Source organism: Salvelinus alpinus, chromosome 17, assembly GCF_045679555.1.
Source record: "Salvelinus alpinus chromosome 17, SLU_Salpinus.1, whole genome shotgun sequence".
Taxonomy (NCBI): Eukaryota; Metazoa; Chordata; class Actinopteri; order Salmoniformes; family Salmonidae; genus Salvelinus; species Salvelinus alpinus.
Window position 1 is genome coordinate 47,435,031 of NC_092102.1, and position 15,409 is coordinate 47,450,439.

General features: G+C 39.1%; 1 protein-coding gene across 1 annotated transcript in view; it reads left to right on the forward strand.

Annotated features, from left to right (window-relative positions):
- Positions 1-15,409, forward strand: part of LOC139543075 (aerolysin-like protein) — a 126,176-nt gene that overhangs the window by 61,451 nt on the left and 49,316 nt on the right. The window lies entirely within an intron of this gene.

The following is a 15,409-nucleotide window of genomic DNA, read 5'->3' on the forward strand; positions in this document are numbered from 1 at the left end:
CCACCCGGCACAGCCAGAAGAGGACTGGCCACCCCTCATAGCCTGGTTCCTCTCTAGGTTTCTTCCTAGGTTTTGGCCTTTCTAGGGAGTTTTTCCTAGCCACCGTGCTTCTACTCCTGCATTGCTTGCTGTTTGGGGTTTTAAGCTGGGTTTCTGTACAGCACTTCGAGATATTAGCTGATGTACGAAGGGCTATATAAAATAAACTTGATTTGATTTGATTTGCACATGTCCAAACGCTCGCGCAGATACAGGCAAACTCGGACGAAAACTTTAAAAAGTTATATAACACATCAGAAAATATACACCCCCCATAACTTTTTCCACATTTTGTTATGTTATTGCCTGAATTTAAAATAGATAAAATTGAGATGTTGTGTTACTGATCTACACACAATACCCCATCATGTCAATGTGGAATTTTGTTTGTCGAACATTTCAGAATTGAAAAGAAAATTCCAAGCTGAAATGTTTTGAGTCAATAAGTATTCAACCCCTTTGCTATGTCAAGCCTAATTAAGTTCTGGAGTAAAAATGTGCTGAACGAAATACCATAATAAGCTGCATTGACTCATTCTGTGTTAACTTCTTGTGAATAGGGGGCGCTGTTTTCACTTTGGGAAAAAAAACGTGCTCAATTTAACTTCTTTGGGCTGCAGGGGCAGTATTGAGTAGCCTGGATAAAAGGTGCCCATTTCAAACGGCCTCGTACTCAATTCTTGCTCGTACAATATGCATATTATTATTACTATTGGATAGAAAACACTCTCTAGTTTCTAAAACCGTTTGAATTATATCTGTGAGTAAAACAGAACTCATTTTGCAGCAAACTTCCTGACAGGAAGTGGAAAATCTGAAATCGATGCTCTGTTCTAGGGCCTGCCTATAAATGTCCTTGATATTTATTAGTATACATGCACTTCATACGTCTTCCAATAGATGTCGACAGGCAGTGAGAGAAGAAATGGAGTGTATAACTTGATCTGGGGTCGAATAAAAGCTCTTGGCATGACGTGTCACCAGTTTCCTGTTTCCTGGAGCGCGCGAGAAGGGACCTGGTATTGCCTTCTGAAAAGCTGTCGTTATAGACGACTAATATCTCCGGCTTTGATTTTATTTGATAAATGTGACAATATCATCATAAAGTATGTTTTTTCAATATAGTTTTATTAGATTATTGAAATTTTTTCGGGACGTTAGGCGTGTTGCTTTGTCTGCGTTTGTTCACGAAGGAGAGCTTCGCGCCACTTTGCTAGCTTTCCGTGCTAATTGACTGGAGAAGAGGACATTCTAAAACCAAACAACGATTGTTCCCGACAAAGGACCCCTTGTACAACATTCTGATAGAAGCTCATCAAAAGTAGGACCCATTTAATGATGTTATTTCATATATCTGTCGTACATGTGTACTATTACTTTGCGCCCAGATTTTGGGCACTCTCTCGCCATAACGTAAACTGGATGTCGTAATGAAGTTATTTTTAGAATTCTAACACGACGATTGCATTAAGAACTAGTGTATCTATCATTTCCTATACAACATGTATTTTTTAGTAACGTTTATGAATAGTTATTTGGTCAGAATAGGTGATTGTCATAAAAATATCCGGACTTTCTGGGAAAAAGACGCTACGTTAGCACAATGTATAACCACTGATTTCAGCTCTAAATATGCACATTTTCGAACAAAACATAAGTGTATGTATAACCTGATGTTATAGGACTGTCATCTGATGAAGCTTATCAAGGTTAGTCAAAAATTATATATCTTTTGCTGGTTTGTTACGATCGCTAACTTTTGCTGCTGGTAAATGGCTTGTGTTTCTGGCTATTGTGGTAAGCTAATATAATGCTATATTGGGTTTTCGCTGTAAAACACTTAAGAAATCGGAAATATTGGCTGGATTCACAAGATGCTTGTCTTTCATTTGCTGTACACCATGTATTTTTCAGAAATGTTTTATGATGAGTATTTAGGTAGTTCATGTTGCTGTCTGTAATTACTCTGGCTGCTTCGGTGCTATTTGTGACGGTAACTGTGATGGTAGCTGCAATGTAAAACTGTTTTATACCTCAAATATGCACATTTTTCGAACAAAACATAGATTTATTGTATAACATGTTATAAGACTGTCATCTGATGAAGTTGTTTCTTGGTTAGTTTGGTTGGTTCTTGGTTAGTTAGGTTGGTTTTGTGCATGCTACCTGTGCTGTGAAAAATGTCTGTCCTTTTTTGTATTTGGTGGTGAGCTAACATAAATATACGTGGTGCTTTCGCTGTAAACATTTAAAAAATCGGACATGTTGGCTGGATTCACAAGATGTTTATCTTTCATTTGCTGTATTGGACTTGTTAATGTGTGAAAGTTAAATATTTCTAAAAAATATCTTTTGAATTTCGCGCCCTGCACTTGAGCTGGCTGTTGTCATAAGTGTACCGACGTCGGGCTTGCAGCCATAAGATGTTAACCTGTTTGGGCTCAAGGGGCAGTATTGAGTAGCCAGATAAAAGGTGCCCATTTCAAAAAGGCCTCGTACTCAATTCTTGCTCGTACAATATGCATATTATTATTACTATTGGATAGAAAACACTCTCTAGTTTCTAAAACCGTTTGAATTATATCTGTGGGTGAAACAGAACTCGACTTAGAGCAATTTTCCTATGTGTATGTCAGAATGCAGAATTTTGCTGGCTGTTCTGAGACCTGTGTATTAATTTGCCTGTCCTCTATTGGTTGAGATGCACTGCATACGCCTTCCACTGGGTGTCAGCGAATAGGGAGAGTTGAAATGGAGTTTCTACGTAGTTCCCAAAGGTTATAAATTGCTTGGAACCGAAGTGTCCCATCTTTCCACTCTTCGCTCTGACTCTTCGCTCTGTCTTGGCATGTCATTTTAGAAGCTCCCGTTTTAGCTCCTAGATATATCCGGCTCTGTTTTTATTTGATATAGGTGTTGAAGACATCGTAATGTTGTTATTTTAAACCGAATTATATCAGTTTATGTCAGTATATTGCGATTTTCGGGTATTTATTTTCGTGACGTTGTAGGAAGTTGGGTATCTCTGGCCCACATGGCTATTGTTTACTGCTAATTGCAACGTTGAAGACGACGTTCTCCAACCTAGCAACGATTCTTTTGGACAAAGGACACCTTTCCCAAGATTCTGATGGGAGTTCATCGAAAAGTAAGAACTATTTATGCTGATAATTCATTGTTCTGTTGAAAAATGTCAAATGCATAAGACGCCATTTCCTGCAGTGTAGCCTTGCGTTATCGCAGCCTGTATTGCGCAGTAAGGTTAATTTTAAAAATGTAATTCAGCGATTGCATTAAGAACTAATTTGTCTTTCAATTGCTGTCCAACCTGTATTTTTTTAGTCAAGTTTATGAATAGTTTTCGATAAGAAAAGGTGCCTTTACAAGATGGCGCCGGACAGATTGCTTGACGTTATGGACACTATTCTCATTGTATAAGCACGATTTGTGCCGCTAAATATGCACATTTTTGAACAAACTCTATATGCATTGTGTAATATGATGTTACAGGACTGTCATCTGAAGAATTCTGAGAAGGTTAGTGAAACAATTAATATATTTTGGTGGTTTATACGTTATCGCTATTTTTGCCTTGAATCAATGCTGTTGTTATGTTTGCTATTGTGCTAAGCTAATATAACGCTATATTGTGTTTTCGCTGTAAAACACTTGATAAATCGGTAATATTGTCTGGAATCACAAGATGCCTGTCTTTCAATTGCTGTACACTATGTATTTTTCAGAAATGTTTTATGATGAGTATTTAGTTATTTGGCGTTGGTGTCTGTAATTTTTCTGTCTGCTTTCGGTGCAATTTCTGACTGTAGCTGCAATGTAAACTATGATTTATACCTGAAATATGCAAATTTTTCTAACAAAACATATGCTATACAATAAATATGTTATCAGACTGTCATCTGATGAAGTTGTTTCTTGGTTAGTGGCTATTTATATCTTTATTTGGTCGAATTTGTGATAGCTACTGATGGAGTAAAAAACTGATGGAGTAAAAATAGTGGTGTCTTTTGCTAACGTGGTTAGCTAATAGATTTACATATTGTGTCTTCCCTGTAAAACATTTTAAAAATCAGACATGTTGGCTTGATTCACAAGATGTGTACCTTTCATGTGGTGTCTTGGACTTGTTAACTTCTTGCAACTATAGGGGGTGCTGTTCTGCATTAGCATATTTGGGTCTCCAAATTAAACTGCCTCGTGCTAAATTCTTGATCGTACAATATGCATATTATTGTTATTATTGGATAGAAAACACCTTCTAGTTTCTATAGAAGTTGGAATTTTGTCTCTGAGTGGTACAGAACAATATCTACAGCACTTTTCATGACAGGTGTCAGATTTCAGAATTTTTTACCCCTGATCTGGAGTCTGTTTTTAAGGCGACAGTGAATGCTATGAAGAAACCGACACTGCCTACGTCTTCCTCTGGGTGTCTGTACGTCATCACGTTTTGAATGGAGTCTATTGCACAATCCCAGCCCATATAAAACCACAAAACGTGGGACTAACTTTCTCTCTCTCCGCGCGCCACAAGCAAGATAGGCATCGGACCTGCCTCATTCCAAATCGTTGTTTAACTAGTTAGATTTCTCCGGTCATGTTTTCAGTCGTTATAGTTGTTAAAAACATCATAATGTAGTTAATTTGAACCGTTTTATAGCAATTTATATCCGTTTAGTGCGATTTTGAGGAATTTCTTTGTCGTGCCCTTTTTAGCTTTGGAAACGTTTCGGGGTGTCGGTCGTTGGTGGTGGACATTTCGAAGGACAGAGGACATCTATCGACCAAAAGACGTTTATAACATAGAAAGGATACATTGCCCAAGAATATGATGGAAGAACAGCTCAAAGTAAGCAATATTTAATATGATAAATTGTTGTTCTGTCGAAATATTTTAAACGCATATTTCGCCATTTTGTTTGTTATCGCGTCACTTGGCGAACCCTGTATTGAAAAGTAAGGATAATTTTAAAAATGTAAATCAGCGGTTGCATTAAGAACTAATTTGTCTTTCGATTCCTGTCAACCCTGTATTTTTTAGTCAAGTATATGATTAGCTTTCAATTAAACTAGATCACTCTGATAGATGACGTCAGACATATTGAGGCTTGATTTCCTAGTATTTTTATTGTGTAACCACGGTTTTGTATGGCTAAATATGCACCTTTTCGAACAAACTGTATATGTATGTTGTAAAATGATGTTACAGGAGTGTCATCTGAAGAATTCTGAGAAGGTTAGTGAAAAAATTAATATATTTTGGCGGTGATTACGTTATAGCGCTCTTTGGCTGGAATCGATGCTCTGGTAACGTTTGCACATGTGGTATGCTAACTTATCGATTTATTGTGTTTTCGCTGAAAAACGCTTAGAAAATCTGAAATATGGTCTGAAATCACAAGAACTGGGTCTTTCCATTGCTATGCTTTGTCTATTTTTATGAAATGTTTTATGATGAGTAAATTGGTCATACACGTTGCTCTATCTAGTAATTCTAGTCGATTTGTGATGGTCGGTGCAATTGTAAACTGTGATTTCTACCTGAAATATGCACTTTTTTCTAACAACACCTATCCTATACCATAAATATGTTATCAGACTGTCATCTGAAGAGGTTTTTTATAGGTTATTGGCTATCAATATCTTAGTTTAGCCGAATTGGTGATAGCACCTGAAGGAGTAAGAAACTGATGGAGTTAGAAAAGTGGTGTATTTTGCTAACGTGTTTAGCTAATAGATTTACATATTGTGTCTTCCCTGTAAAACATTTGAAAAATCTGAAATGGTGGCTTTATTCACAAGATCTGTATCTTTCATCTGGTGTCTTGGACTTGTGATTTAATGATATTTAGATGCTACTATCTACTTGTGAAGCTATGCTAGCTATGCTAATCAGTGTGTGGGGGGGGTGGGGGGTGATCCCGGACCCGGGGTAGAGGCTCGTGAAAGGTTAATGTGTGAAAGTTAAATATTTTAAAAAATATATCTTTTGAATTTCGCGCCCTGCACTTTGAGCTGGCTGTTGTCATAAGTGTACCGACGTCGGGCTTGCACGCCAAACAGGTTAAACGGCCTCGTACTCTATTCTAGATCGTACAATATGCATATTATTATTACTATTGGATAGAAAACACTCAAGTTTCTAAAACCGTTTGAATTATATCTATGAGTAAAACAGAACTCATTTTGCAGCAAACTTCCTGACAGGAAGTGAAAAATCTGAAATCGAGGCTCTGTTCCAGGGCCATCCTATTCAATTGCTTGAAATCTATGGATATACATGCACTTCATACGCCTTCCACTAGATGTCAACAGACAGTGGGAGGTGAAATGGGGTGTCTAGCTTGATCTGAGGTCGAACAAGAGCTCTTGGAATGACGTGACCCCAATTTCCTTTGTCTAGCAAGACGCGGGAAGGAACCCTAGATTGCCTTCTGAAAAGCTTTCGGTATAGACGGCTAATATCTCCGGCTTTGATTTTATTTGATACATGTGATAATATCATCGTAAAGTATGTTTTTTCAATATAGTTTTATCAGATTATTGAACGTTTATCGGGAGTTTTGGCGTTTTCCGTTCTCTGCGTTTGGTGAAGATGGACATCTTCGCTCCACTTGGCTAGCTAAGGTTGCTAATTCGACAGGAGAAGAGGACATTCTAAAACCAAACAACGATTTATTCTGGACAAAGGACTCCTTGTACAAGATTATGATGGAAGCTCAGCAAAAGTAGGAACCATTTATGATGTTATTTCGTATTTCTGTGGTAAATGTTTAGTTCTATTTTCCGCCCTCATTGCAGGCGCTGTCTCGCTATAACGTAAGCTGTATGTCGTACTAAAGTTATTTTAAAAAATCTAACACGGCGATTGCATTAAGAACTAGTGTATCTTTCATTTGCTGTACAACATGTATTTTTTGGCTACGTATTCCCCTTGTGACCCCTTGTGAGACCATATGCTGACACATGCACATTTGTGGCCTGCTGGAGGTCATTTTGCAGGGCTCTGGCAGTGCACCTCCTTGCACAAAGGTGGAGGTAGCGGTCCTGCTGCTGGGTTGTTGCCCTCCTACGGCCTCCTCCACGTCTCCTGATGTACTGGCCTGTCTCCTGGTAGCGCCTCCATGCTCTGGACACTACGCTGACAGACACAGCAAACCTTTTTGCCACAGCTCGCATTGATGTGCCATCCTGGATGAACTGCACTACCTGAGCCACTTGTGTGGGTTGTAGACTCCGTCTCATGCTACCACTAGAGTGAAAGCACCGGCAGCATTCAAAAGTGACCAAAACATCAGCCAGGAAGCATAGGAACTGAGAAGTGGTCTGTGGTCACCACCTGCAGAACCATTCCTTTATTGGGGGTGTCTTGCTAATTGCCTATAATTTCCACCTTTTGTCTATTCCATTTGCACAACAGCATGTGAAATGTATTGTCAATCAGTGTTGCTTCCTAAGTGGACAGTTTGATTTCACAGAAGTGTGATTGACTTGGAGTTACATTGTGTTGTTTAAGTGTTCCCTTTATTTTTTTGAGCAGTGTATGATTTATACCTCAAATATGCACATTTTTCGAACAAAACATAGATTTATTGTATAACATGTTATAAGACTGTCATCTGATGAAGTTGTTTCTTGGTTAGTGACTAATTATATCTCTATTTGGTCGGTTTTGTGATAGCTACCTATGCGGTTGAAAAATGGTGAAAATATGCGGTTGAGTCTTTTGCTATTGTGGTTAGCTAATAGAAATACATATTGTGTTTTCGCTGTAAAACATTTTAATAATCGGAAATGATGGCTGGATTCACAAGATGTTTATCTTTCATTTGCTGTATTGGACTTGTGGTTTCATGAAATTATATTATATGATATCCCTGTGGCGTTAGGCTAGGCTATGCTAGTCAGCTTTTTTGATGGGGGGGATCCCGGATACGGGAGAGAGAAGCGGTAGAGGTTAAAAACATCATAAGGTAGTTAATTTAAACCGTTTTATAGCAATTTATATCCGTTTAGTGCGATTTTGACCCATTTATTTCTGACGCACTTTGAACAGCTGGGCACGTTTCCAGTTCATGCCGAACGCAGTGGGCATTTCAACATGGCAGGAGGACAGCTTTCGACCAAAAGACGATTAGACCCAAGAAAGGATTCTTTGCCCAAGATTCTGATGGAAGAACAGCTCACAGTAAGAACAATTTATGATGATAAATCGTGTTTCTGTCGATAAATGTTAAACGTTTATGTCGCCATCTTGTTTGCTATAGCTTCGCTTGGCGCAACCTGTATTGAAAAGTAAGGATAATTAAAAAAAATGTAAATCAGCGATTGCATTAAGAACTAATTTGTCTTTCGATTCCTGTCAACCCTGTATTTTTTAGTCAAGTATATGATTAGCTTTCAATTAAACTAGATCACTCTGATAGATGACGTCAGACATATTGAGGCTTGATTTCCTAGTATTTTTATTGTGTAACCACGGTTTTGTATGGCTAAATATGCACCTTTTCGAACAAACTGTATATGTATGTTGTAAAATGATGTTACAGGAGTGTCATCGGAAGAATTCTGAGAAGGTTAGTGAAAAAATTAATATATTTTGGCGGTGATTACGTTATAGCGCTCTTTGGCTGGAATCGATGCTCTGGTAACGTTTGCACATGTGGTATGCTAACTTATCGATTTATTGTGTTTTCGCTGAAAAACGCTTAGAAAATCTGAAATATGGTCTGAAATCACAAGAACTGGGTCTTTCCATTGCTATGCTTTGTCTATTTTTATGAAATGTTTTATGATGAGTAAATTGGTCATACACGTTGCTCTATCTAGTAATTCTAGTCGATTTGTGATGGTCGGTGCAATTGTAAACTGTGATTTCTACCTGAAATATGCACTTTTTTCTAACAACACCTATCCTATACCATAAATATGTTATCAGACTGTCATCTGAAGAGGTTTTTTATAGGTTATTGGCTATCAATATCTTAGTTTAGCCGAATTGGTGATAGCACCTGAAGGAGTAAGAAACTGATGGAGTTAGAAAAGTGGTGTATTTTGCTAACGTGTTTAGCTAATAGATTTACATATTGTGTCTTCCCTGTAAAACATTTGAAAAATCTGAAATGGTGGCTTTATTCACAAGATCTGTATCTTTCATCTGGTGTCTTGGACTTGTGATTTAATGATATTTAGATGCTACTATCTACTTGTGAAGCTATGCTAGCTATGCTAATCAGTGTGTGGGGGGGGTGGGGGGTGATCCCGGACCCGGGGTAGAGGCTCGTGAAAGGTTAAACAATGCTGGTTAACATGATTTTTGAATTACTACCCCATCTCTGTATCCCACACATACAATTATCTGTTGAGTAGTGAATTTCAAGCACATGTCCACATCAACAACAAACTAGAATGGTCCTGACACACCAAGACAGTCATGAAGAGGGCACGACAAAGCCTATTCCCCTCAGGAAACTAAAAAGATTTGGCATGGGTCCTGAGATCCTCAAAAGGTTCTCCTTCCAGTTCTCTGCTGCCAATGACTGGAACGAACTACAAAAATCTCTGAAACTGGAAACACTTATCTCCCTCACTAGCTTTAAGCACCAGCTGTCAGAGCAGCTCATAGATTACTGCACCTGTACATAGCCCATCTATAATTTAGCCCAAACAACTACCTCTTTTCCTGTATCCACTGTATTTATTTATTTATTTTGCTCCTTTGCACCCCATTATTTATATCTCTACTTTGCACATTCTTCCACTGCAAATCAACCATTCCAGTGTGTTACTTGCTATATTGTATTTACTTCGCCACCATGGCCTTTTTTTGCCTTCACCTCCCTTATCTCACCTCACTTGCTCACATTGTATATAGACTTATTTTTCTACTGTATTATTGACTGTATGTTTGTTTTACTCTGTGTGTAACTCTGTGTTGTTGTATGTGTCGAACTGCTTTGTTTTATCTTGGCCAGGTCGCAATTGTAAATGAGAACATGTTCTCAACTTGCCTACCTGGTTAAATAAAGGTGAAATACATTTTTTTTTTTAAATGGGCTGACCAACCAGTGCTCCCGCTCATTGGCCAACCGGGCTATCTGCATTGCGTCCCACCACCCGCCAACCCCTCTTTTTACGCTACTGCTACTCTCTGTTCATCATATATAGATAGTCACTTTAACCATACCTACATGTACATACTACCTCAATAAGCCTGACTAACTGGTGGCTGTATATAGTGACGGGGTCAAATTGGGGTCACGTTAGGGGCTGCACCAAACGTTTAATGTATTATAATAATTGATTATAATATGTTGTATTAATTGAAGGGGAAGGGCTATGGGACCCCTCCTCCTCTACATTTATAGGGTTCTAGACTACAGATTAACAATATATATATTCATTGTAAGGATTTAGAATTGTTCCACAGTCTTTAAGTCTGTGCCTCTTATAAAGAAATGGGGGGGGGGGCGTCTGTGAAATAGCATTTCAAACATAAACATAGAGCTCTGTAGGGGAGTAGAAGAGATAAGAGGCTAGTCAGACATACCTCTATAAATCAACTTGGGGGAGTGGCTTTTACTCCTGAGGCCTTAGAAAACACTGGAACTATTATATTTCTTGCAGGTTTGTACAGTTGTGTATGCATGGGCTTGTCTGAGGAGTAGCAGGTAATGACATCACAGGGGGTTGACGACATGCATGATAAAAGCAACTTGGACTTTTCCTATGAGGCAGAACTCAGGAGAGACATCAGTTGTATGTGTGATGTTTGATCTTTGACTTCTGTCTACAGCTGTATTTTGATTAAAATGGTTATGATTTATAAGTGCACATTTTGAGAGTTCCTTATTTGTTAAGTAATAAAACGGAGCACAGAAAAACGAAACCAACAATTGCCTTGCTACTGTGATTTTCAAATGTCTTTTTACTGTTGTTTTATTTCTTTACTTACCTACACACACACACACAAACACGCACACCTTTGTTTCGCACTATTGGTTAGAGCCTGTAAGTAAGCATTTCACTGTAAGGTCTACACCTGTTGTATTCGGCGCATGTGACAAATAAACTTTGATTTGATTTGGTGGTTCTCCCCATCTCTCAGCCTACCCAGGCGGTGCACCACATCCAGGAACCTGCATCAATATTCTGCTCGTCCTCCGGGACTATTGCCCTGCAAATGTCCTTCACTTTTGCTTTGTGTTCTCGTCAGATCTTTTTGCGATTACATTACATCATAAATATTCCCTTACCTTTGATAATCTTCATCAGAAAGCACTCCCAGGAATCCCAGTTCCACAATAAATCGGTGTTTTGTTCGATAATGTCCATTACTTATGTCTAAGTAGCTACTTTTGCTAGCATGTTTAGTGCACATGTACAAACGCTCACGCAGATGCAGGCAAACTCGGACGGAAACTTCAAAAAGTTATATAACAGGTCGAATAAACAGGTCAAACTAAGTAGAAAATCAATCTTCAGGATGTTGTTATGATAACTATCCAATAACGTTCCAACCGGAGAATTCCTTTGTGTTTCTAGAAGTTATGGAAAGCAAGACGATATCGTTTGGAACGCGTGTGACCAGGAACTGGCATTCTGCCAGACCACTGACTGAAACACCACCCATCCGGCTCAACATCACACTAGAGGCTTCATTCCATGTTCTACAGACTGTTGACATCTAGTGGAAGGCGTAGGAAGTACAAACAGATCCATATCTTACAGGGAATTGAAAAGGCGATGAGTTGAACATCGACCAGCCTCAGAATTCTCACTTCCTGTTTGGAATATTTCTCAGGTTTTTGCCTGCCATATGAGTTCTGTTTTACTCACAGACATCATTCAAACAGTTTTCGAAACTTCAGAGTGTTTTATATCCAATAGTAATAACAATATGCATATATTAGCATCTGGGACAGAGCAGGAGGCAGTTCACTATGGGCACGCAATTCATCCAAAAGTGAAAATGCTGCCCCCTATCACAAAGAAGTTAAAATAGTTACAGAGTTTATGGTTGTGATATGAGAAAACTGACGATGGATAAACAACATTGTATTTGCTCCACAATACCAAAATAAATGAAAGAGTGAAAAGAAGGAAGTCTGTACAGAATACAAAGATTCCAAAACACGCATCATGTTTGCAACAAGAAACTAAAGTGATACTGCAAAAATTGTGGCAAAGAAATTAACTTTTTGTCCTGCCTTATGTTTGGGTCAAATCCAACACAACACATCACTGAGTATCCCTCTACATATTTTCGATCGCGGTGGTGGCTGCGTCATGTTATGTGTATGCTTGTCATCGACAAGGACTAGGAAGTTTTTTAGGATAAAAATAAACGGAATACAGCTGTAAGCACAAGCAAAATCCTAGAGGAAAACCTGGTTCAGTCTGCTTTCCAACAGACATTTGGAGATGAATTCACCTTTCAGGAGGACAATACCCTAAAACACAAGGCAACATCTACATGGTAGTTGTTTATCTAGGAGTGGCAGGTAGCCTAGTGGTTAGAGCATTGGGCCAGTAAGCAAAAGGTTGGTGGATTGAATCCCCAAGCTGTCTTTCTGCCACTGAACAAGGCTGTTAAAACCTTCTCAGCAACAACCTACTTCCTCTCACCAAGACAGTTCAAATGATTACTGAGTCAATAAATGTCAGATATTCCAAACTACTCTTTCCATTTATGCATTTGTTGATTAAAAGTACTATTACAAAGTGATCATGTTTAAGAATTAACACTTGGTTCTCTTCCTCCATCATCCCCCCCTCTCTCCTGTCATCTATCTGCTCTATCGGTTCTTCATGATTGATCACAGGAGTATAGGTTGATCAGGGCGTAGCTAATGTCTCTGTTACTGATAACAGCAATAGGGGCGGTACCATCCTCTGTGTTCCTTATCTTTTACAATCACGCCTCCTTGAAGACAGAAAAGCTAGGATTCTAAAGCCAGATCTGTACTATTTCAGAAAAAAATAAGCAAACACGTTTAGTGTTCGTCAAAAGGCATGTGGGCGACTCCCCAAACATATGGAAGGACGTACTCTGGTCAGTTGAGATGAAAATTGAGTTTTTAGGCCATCAAGGAAAACGCTATGTCTGGCGCAAACCCAACACCTCTCATCACCCCGATAACCCCATCCTCACAGGGATGCATGGTGGTGGCAGCATCATGCTTTGGGGATGTTTTTCATCGACAGGGACTGGGAAACTGGTCAGAATTGAAGGAATGATGGATGGCTTTAAATACAGGTAAATTCTTTAGGGAAACCTGTTTCAGTCTTCCAGAGATTTGAGACTGGCACGGAGGTTCACCTTCCAGCAGGACAATGACCCTAAGCATACTGCTAAAGCAACACTCGAGTGGTTTATGGGGAAACATTTAAATGTCTTGGAATGGCCTAGTCAAAGCCCAGACCTCAATCCAATTGAGAATCTGTGGTATGACTTAAAGATTGCTGTACACCAGCTGAACCCATCCAACTTGGAGCTGGAGCAGTTTTGCCTTGACGAATGGGCAAAAATCCCAGTGGATAGATGTGTCAAACTTATAGAGACATACCCCAAGAGACTTGCATCTGTAATTGCTGCAAAAGGTGGCTCAACAAAGTATTGACTTTGGCGGGATGAATAGTTATGCACCCTCAAGTTTTCAGTTTGTCTTATTTCTTGTTTGCTTCACAATAAAAAATATGTTGCATCTTCAAAGTGGTAGACATGTTGTGTAAATCAAATGATACAAACCCCCAAAAAATACATTTTAATTCCAGATTGTAAGTCAACAAAATAGGAAAAATGCCAAGGGGGCCAATCTACAGTTTTATATAGGGCCAAAGCTAAATGAAACTCTTTACCAATCCATATTTCTCAGGCAAAAAGTAAATCCACCTTCAAGAAAAAAATTAAATAACATTTGTTTGTTTCACAATAAAAAATATTTTGCATCTTCAAAGTGGTAGACATGTTGTGTAAATCAAATGATACAAACCCCCAAAAAATACATTTTAATTCCAGATTGTAAGTCAACAAAATAGGAAAAATGCCAAGGGGGGGTGAATACTTTCGCAAGCCACTGTACTAGGAACACGCATAACCACCAAACCAGACAGGCAAATTCAGGGCAGCTAAGACAAACCAAGCCAAGGACAAATCGCCTTAAATCTACAGTTTTATATAGGGCCAAAGCTAAATGAAACTCTTTACCAATCCATATTTCTCAGGCAAAAAGTAAATCCACCTTCAAGAAAAAAATTAAATAACATTTAATGCGATAGACCATATGACTGGACAGGAAGTAGAAAGCATCAACTGAATGTTAAATGTGTTTCCTGTCAGCTATTTTAATTGTCTGTATTGTCTACTTGTTGAATGTTTGTGAAGTGTTGATTTGTGGTTGTTTGTAATGTCTTGTTAATTGGTGTTGGACTCCATGAAGATTAGTACAGAGAGAGAGAGAGACAGACACACATGGACACTACAGGTCAAAGAGGGAGTGCTGATCTGGCAGGGCCTGACATGCCCCAACATCAACATAACAATTAACACTAGTCTCCTAGTCGATACCTCCAACCCCTCATACCAAATATTTTGAAACAGAGCACTATTGGATTAGATACCAAAATAGGGCCGCTGTTTGTTTTAATCAATCTGGTGACACAGGTAGCTATTGAAAGCACAGGGGGAAGAGAGTCTGGAGGGAGAGATTGAAATGGGGGAGGTCGGGGTGAATGACCCACCAAACCATGGCGGTCTGGGGAGTGGCTAGCCATGGAGAGTTCACTGCTAGCCATGGAAGCCACTCACTCGCACAACTCAACAAGTGAGTATGAGCATAAAAGTGACTTCACCATGAGAATTGAAGGCTGACAAAAGTTATTGATTAACAGTACTTATGAACAACATCCATCCATGTTTTTTGGGGGGTGTTGAATAGTATCAGACCTACAGTAACCATTGCAGGGAAAGAACATTCCACGGAAAATGTATGGGTAGAGTAGCCCACTGTGTTAGCCGGGTTACTAAATGTTTTTCTAGTATCAGTGAGAAGTGTAGACAGCCGAAAACTGTGGGTAGGTAGCTAAACTTCTCCATCGCTCTCCCTCTCTTCCCTCCATCTCGGTGGTAAGCTAACTAATATTGACAGGGATGAGACACTACATGAAACAGATGGCTCTGAAAATAAGATCTAGTCTGTCATCACCAGCCCCAACCGTCTGCATTACAACCATCCTATCTGTTGTAATTCTTCCTATGCCACGTTGTGTTAAATTACCCAGTGACCCTCTACTCTGACTGTAGCCTCAGCTTGACGAGTTAGAACAGGCAATGAGGAACTAGCTAGGAGTT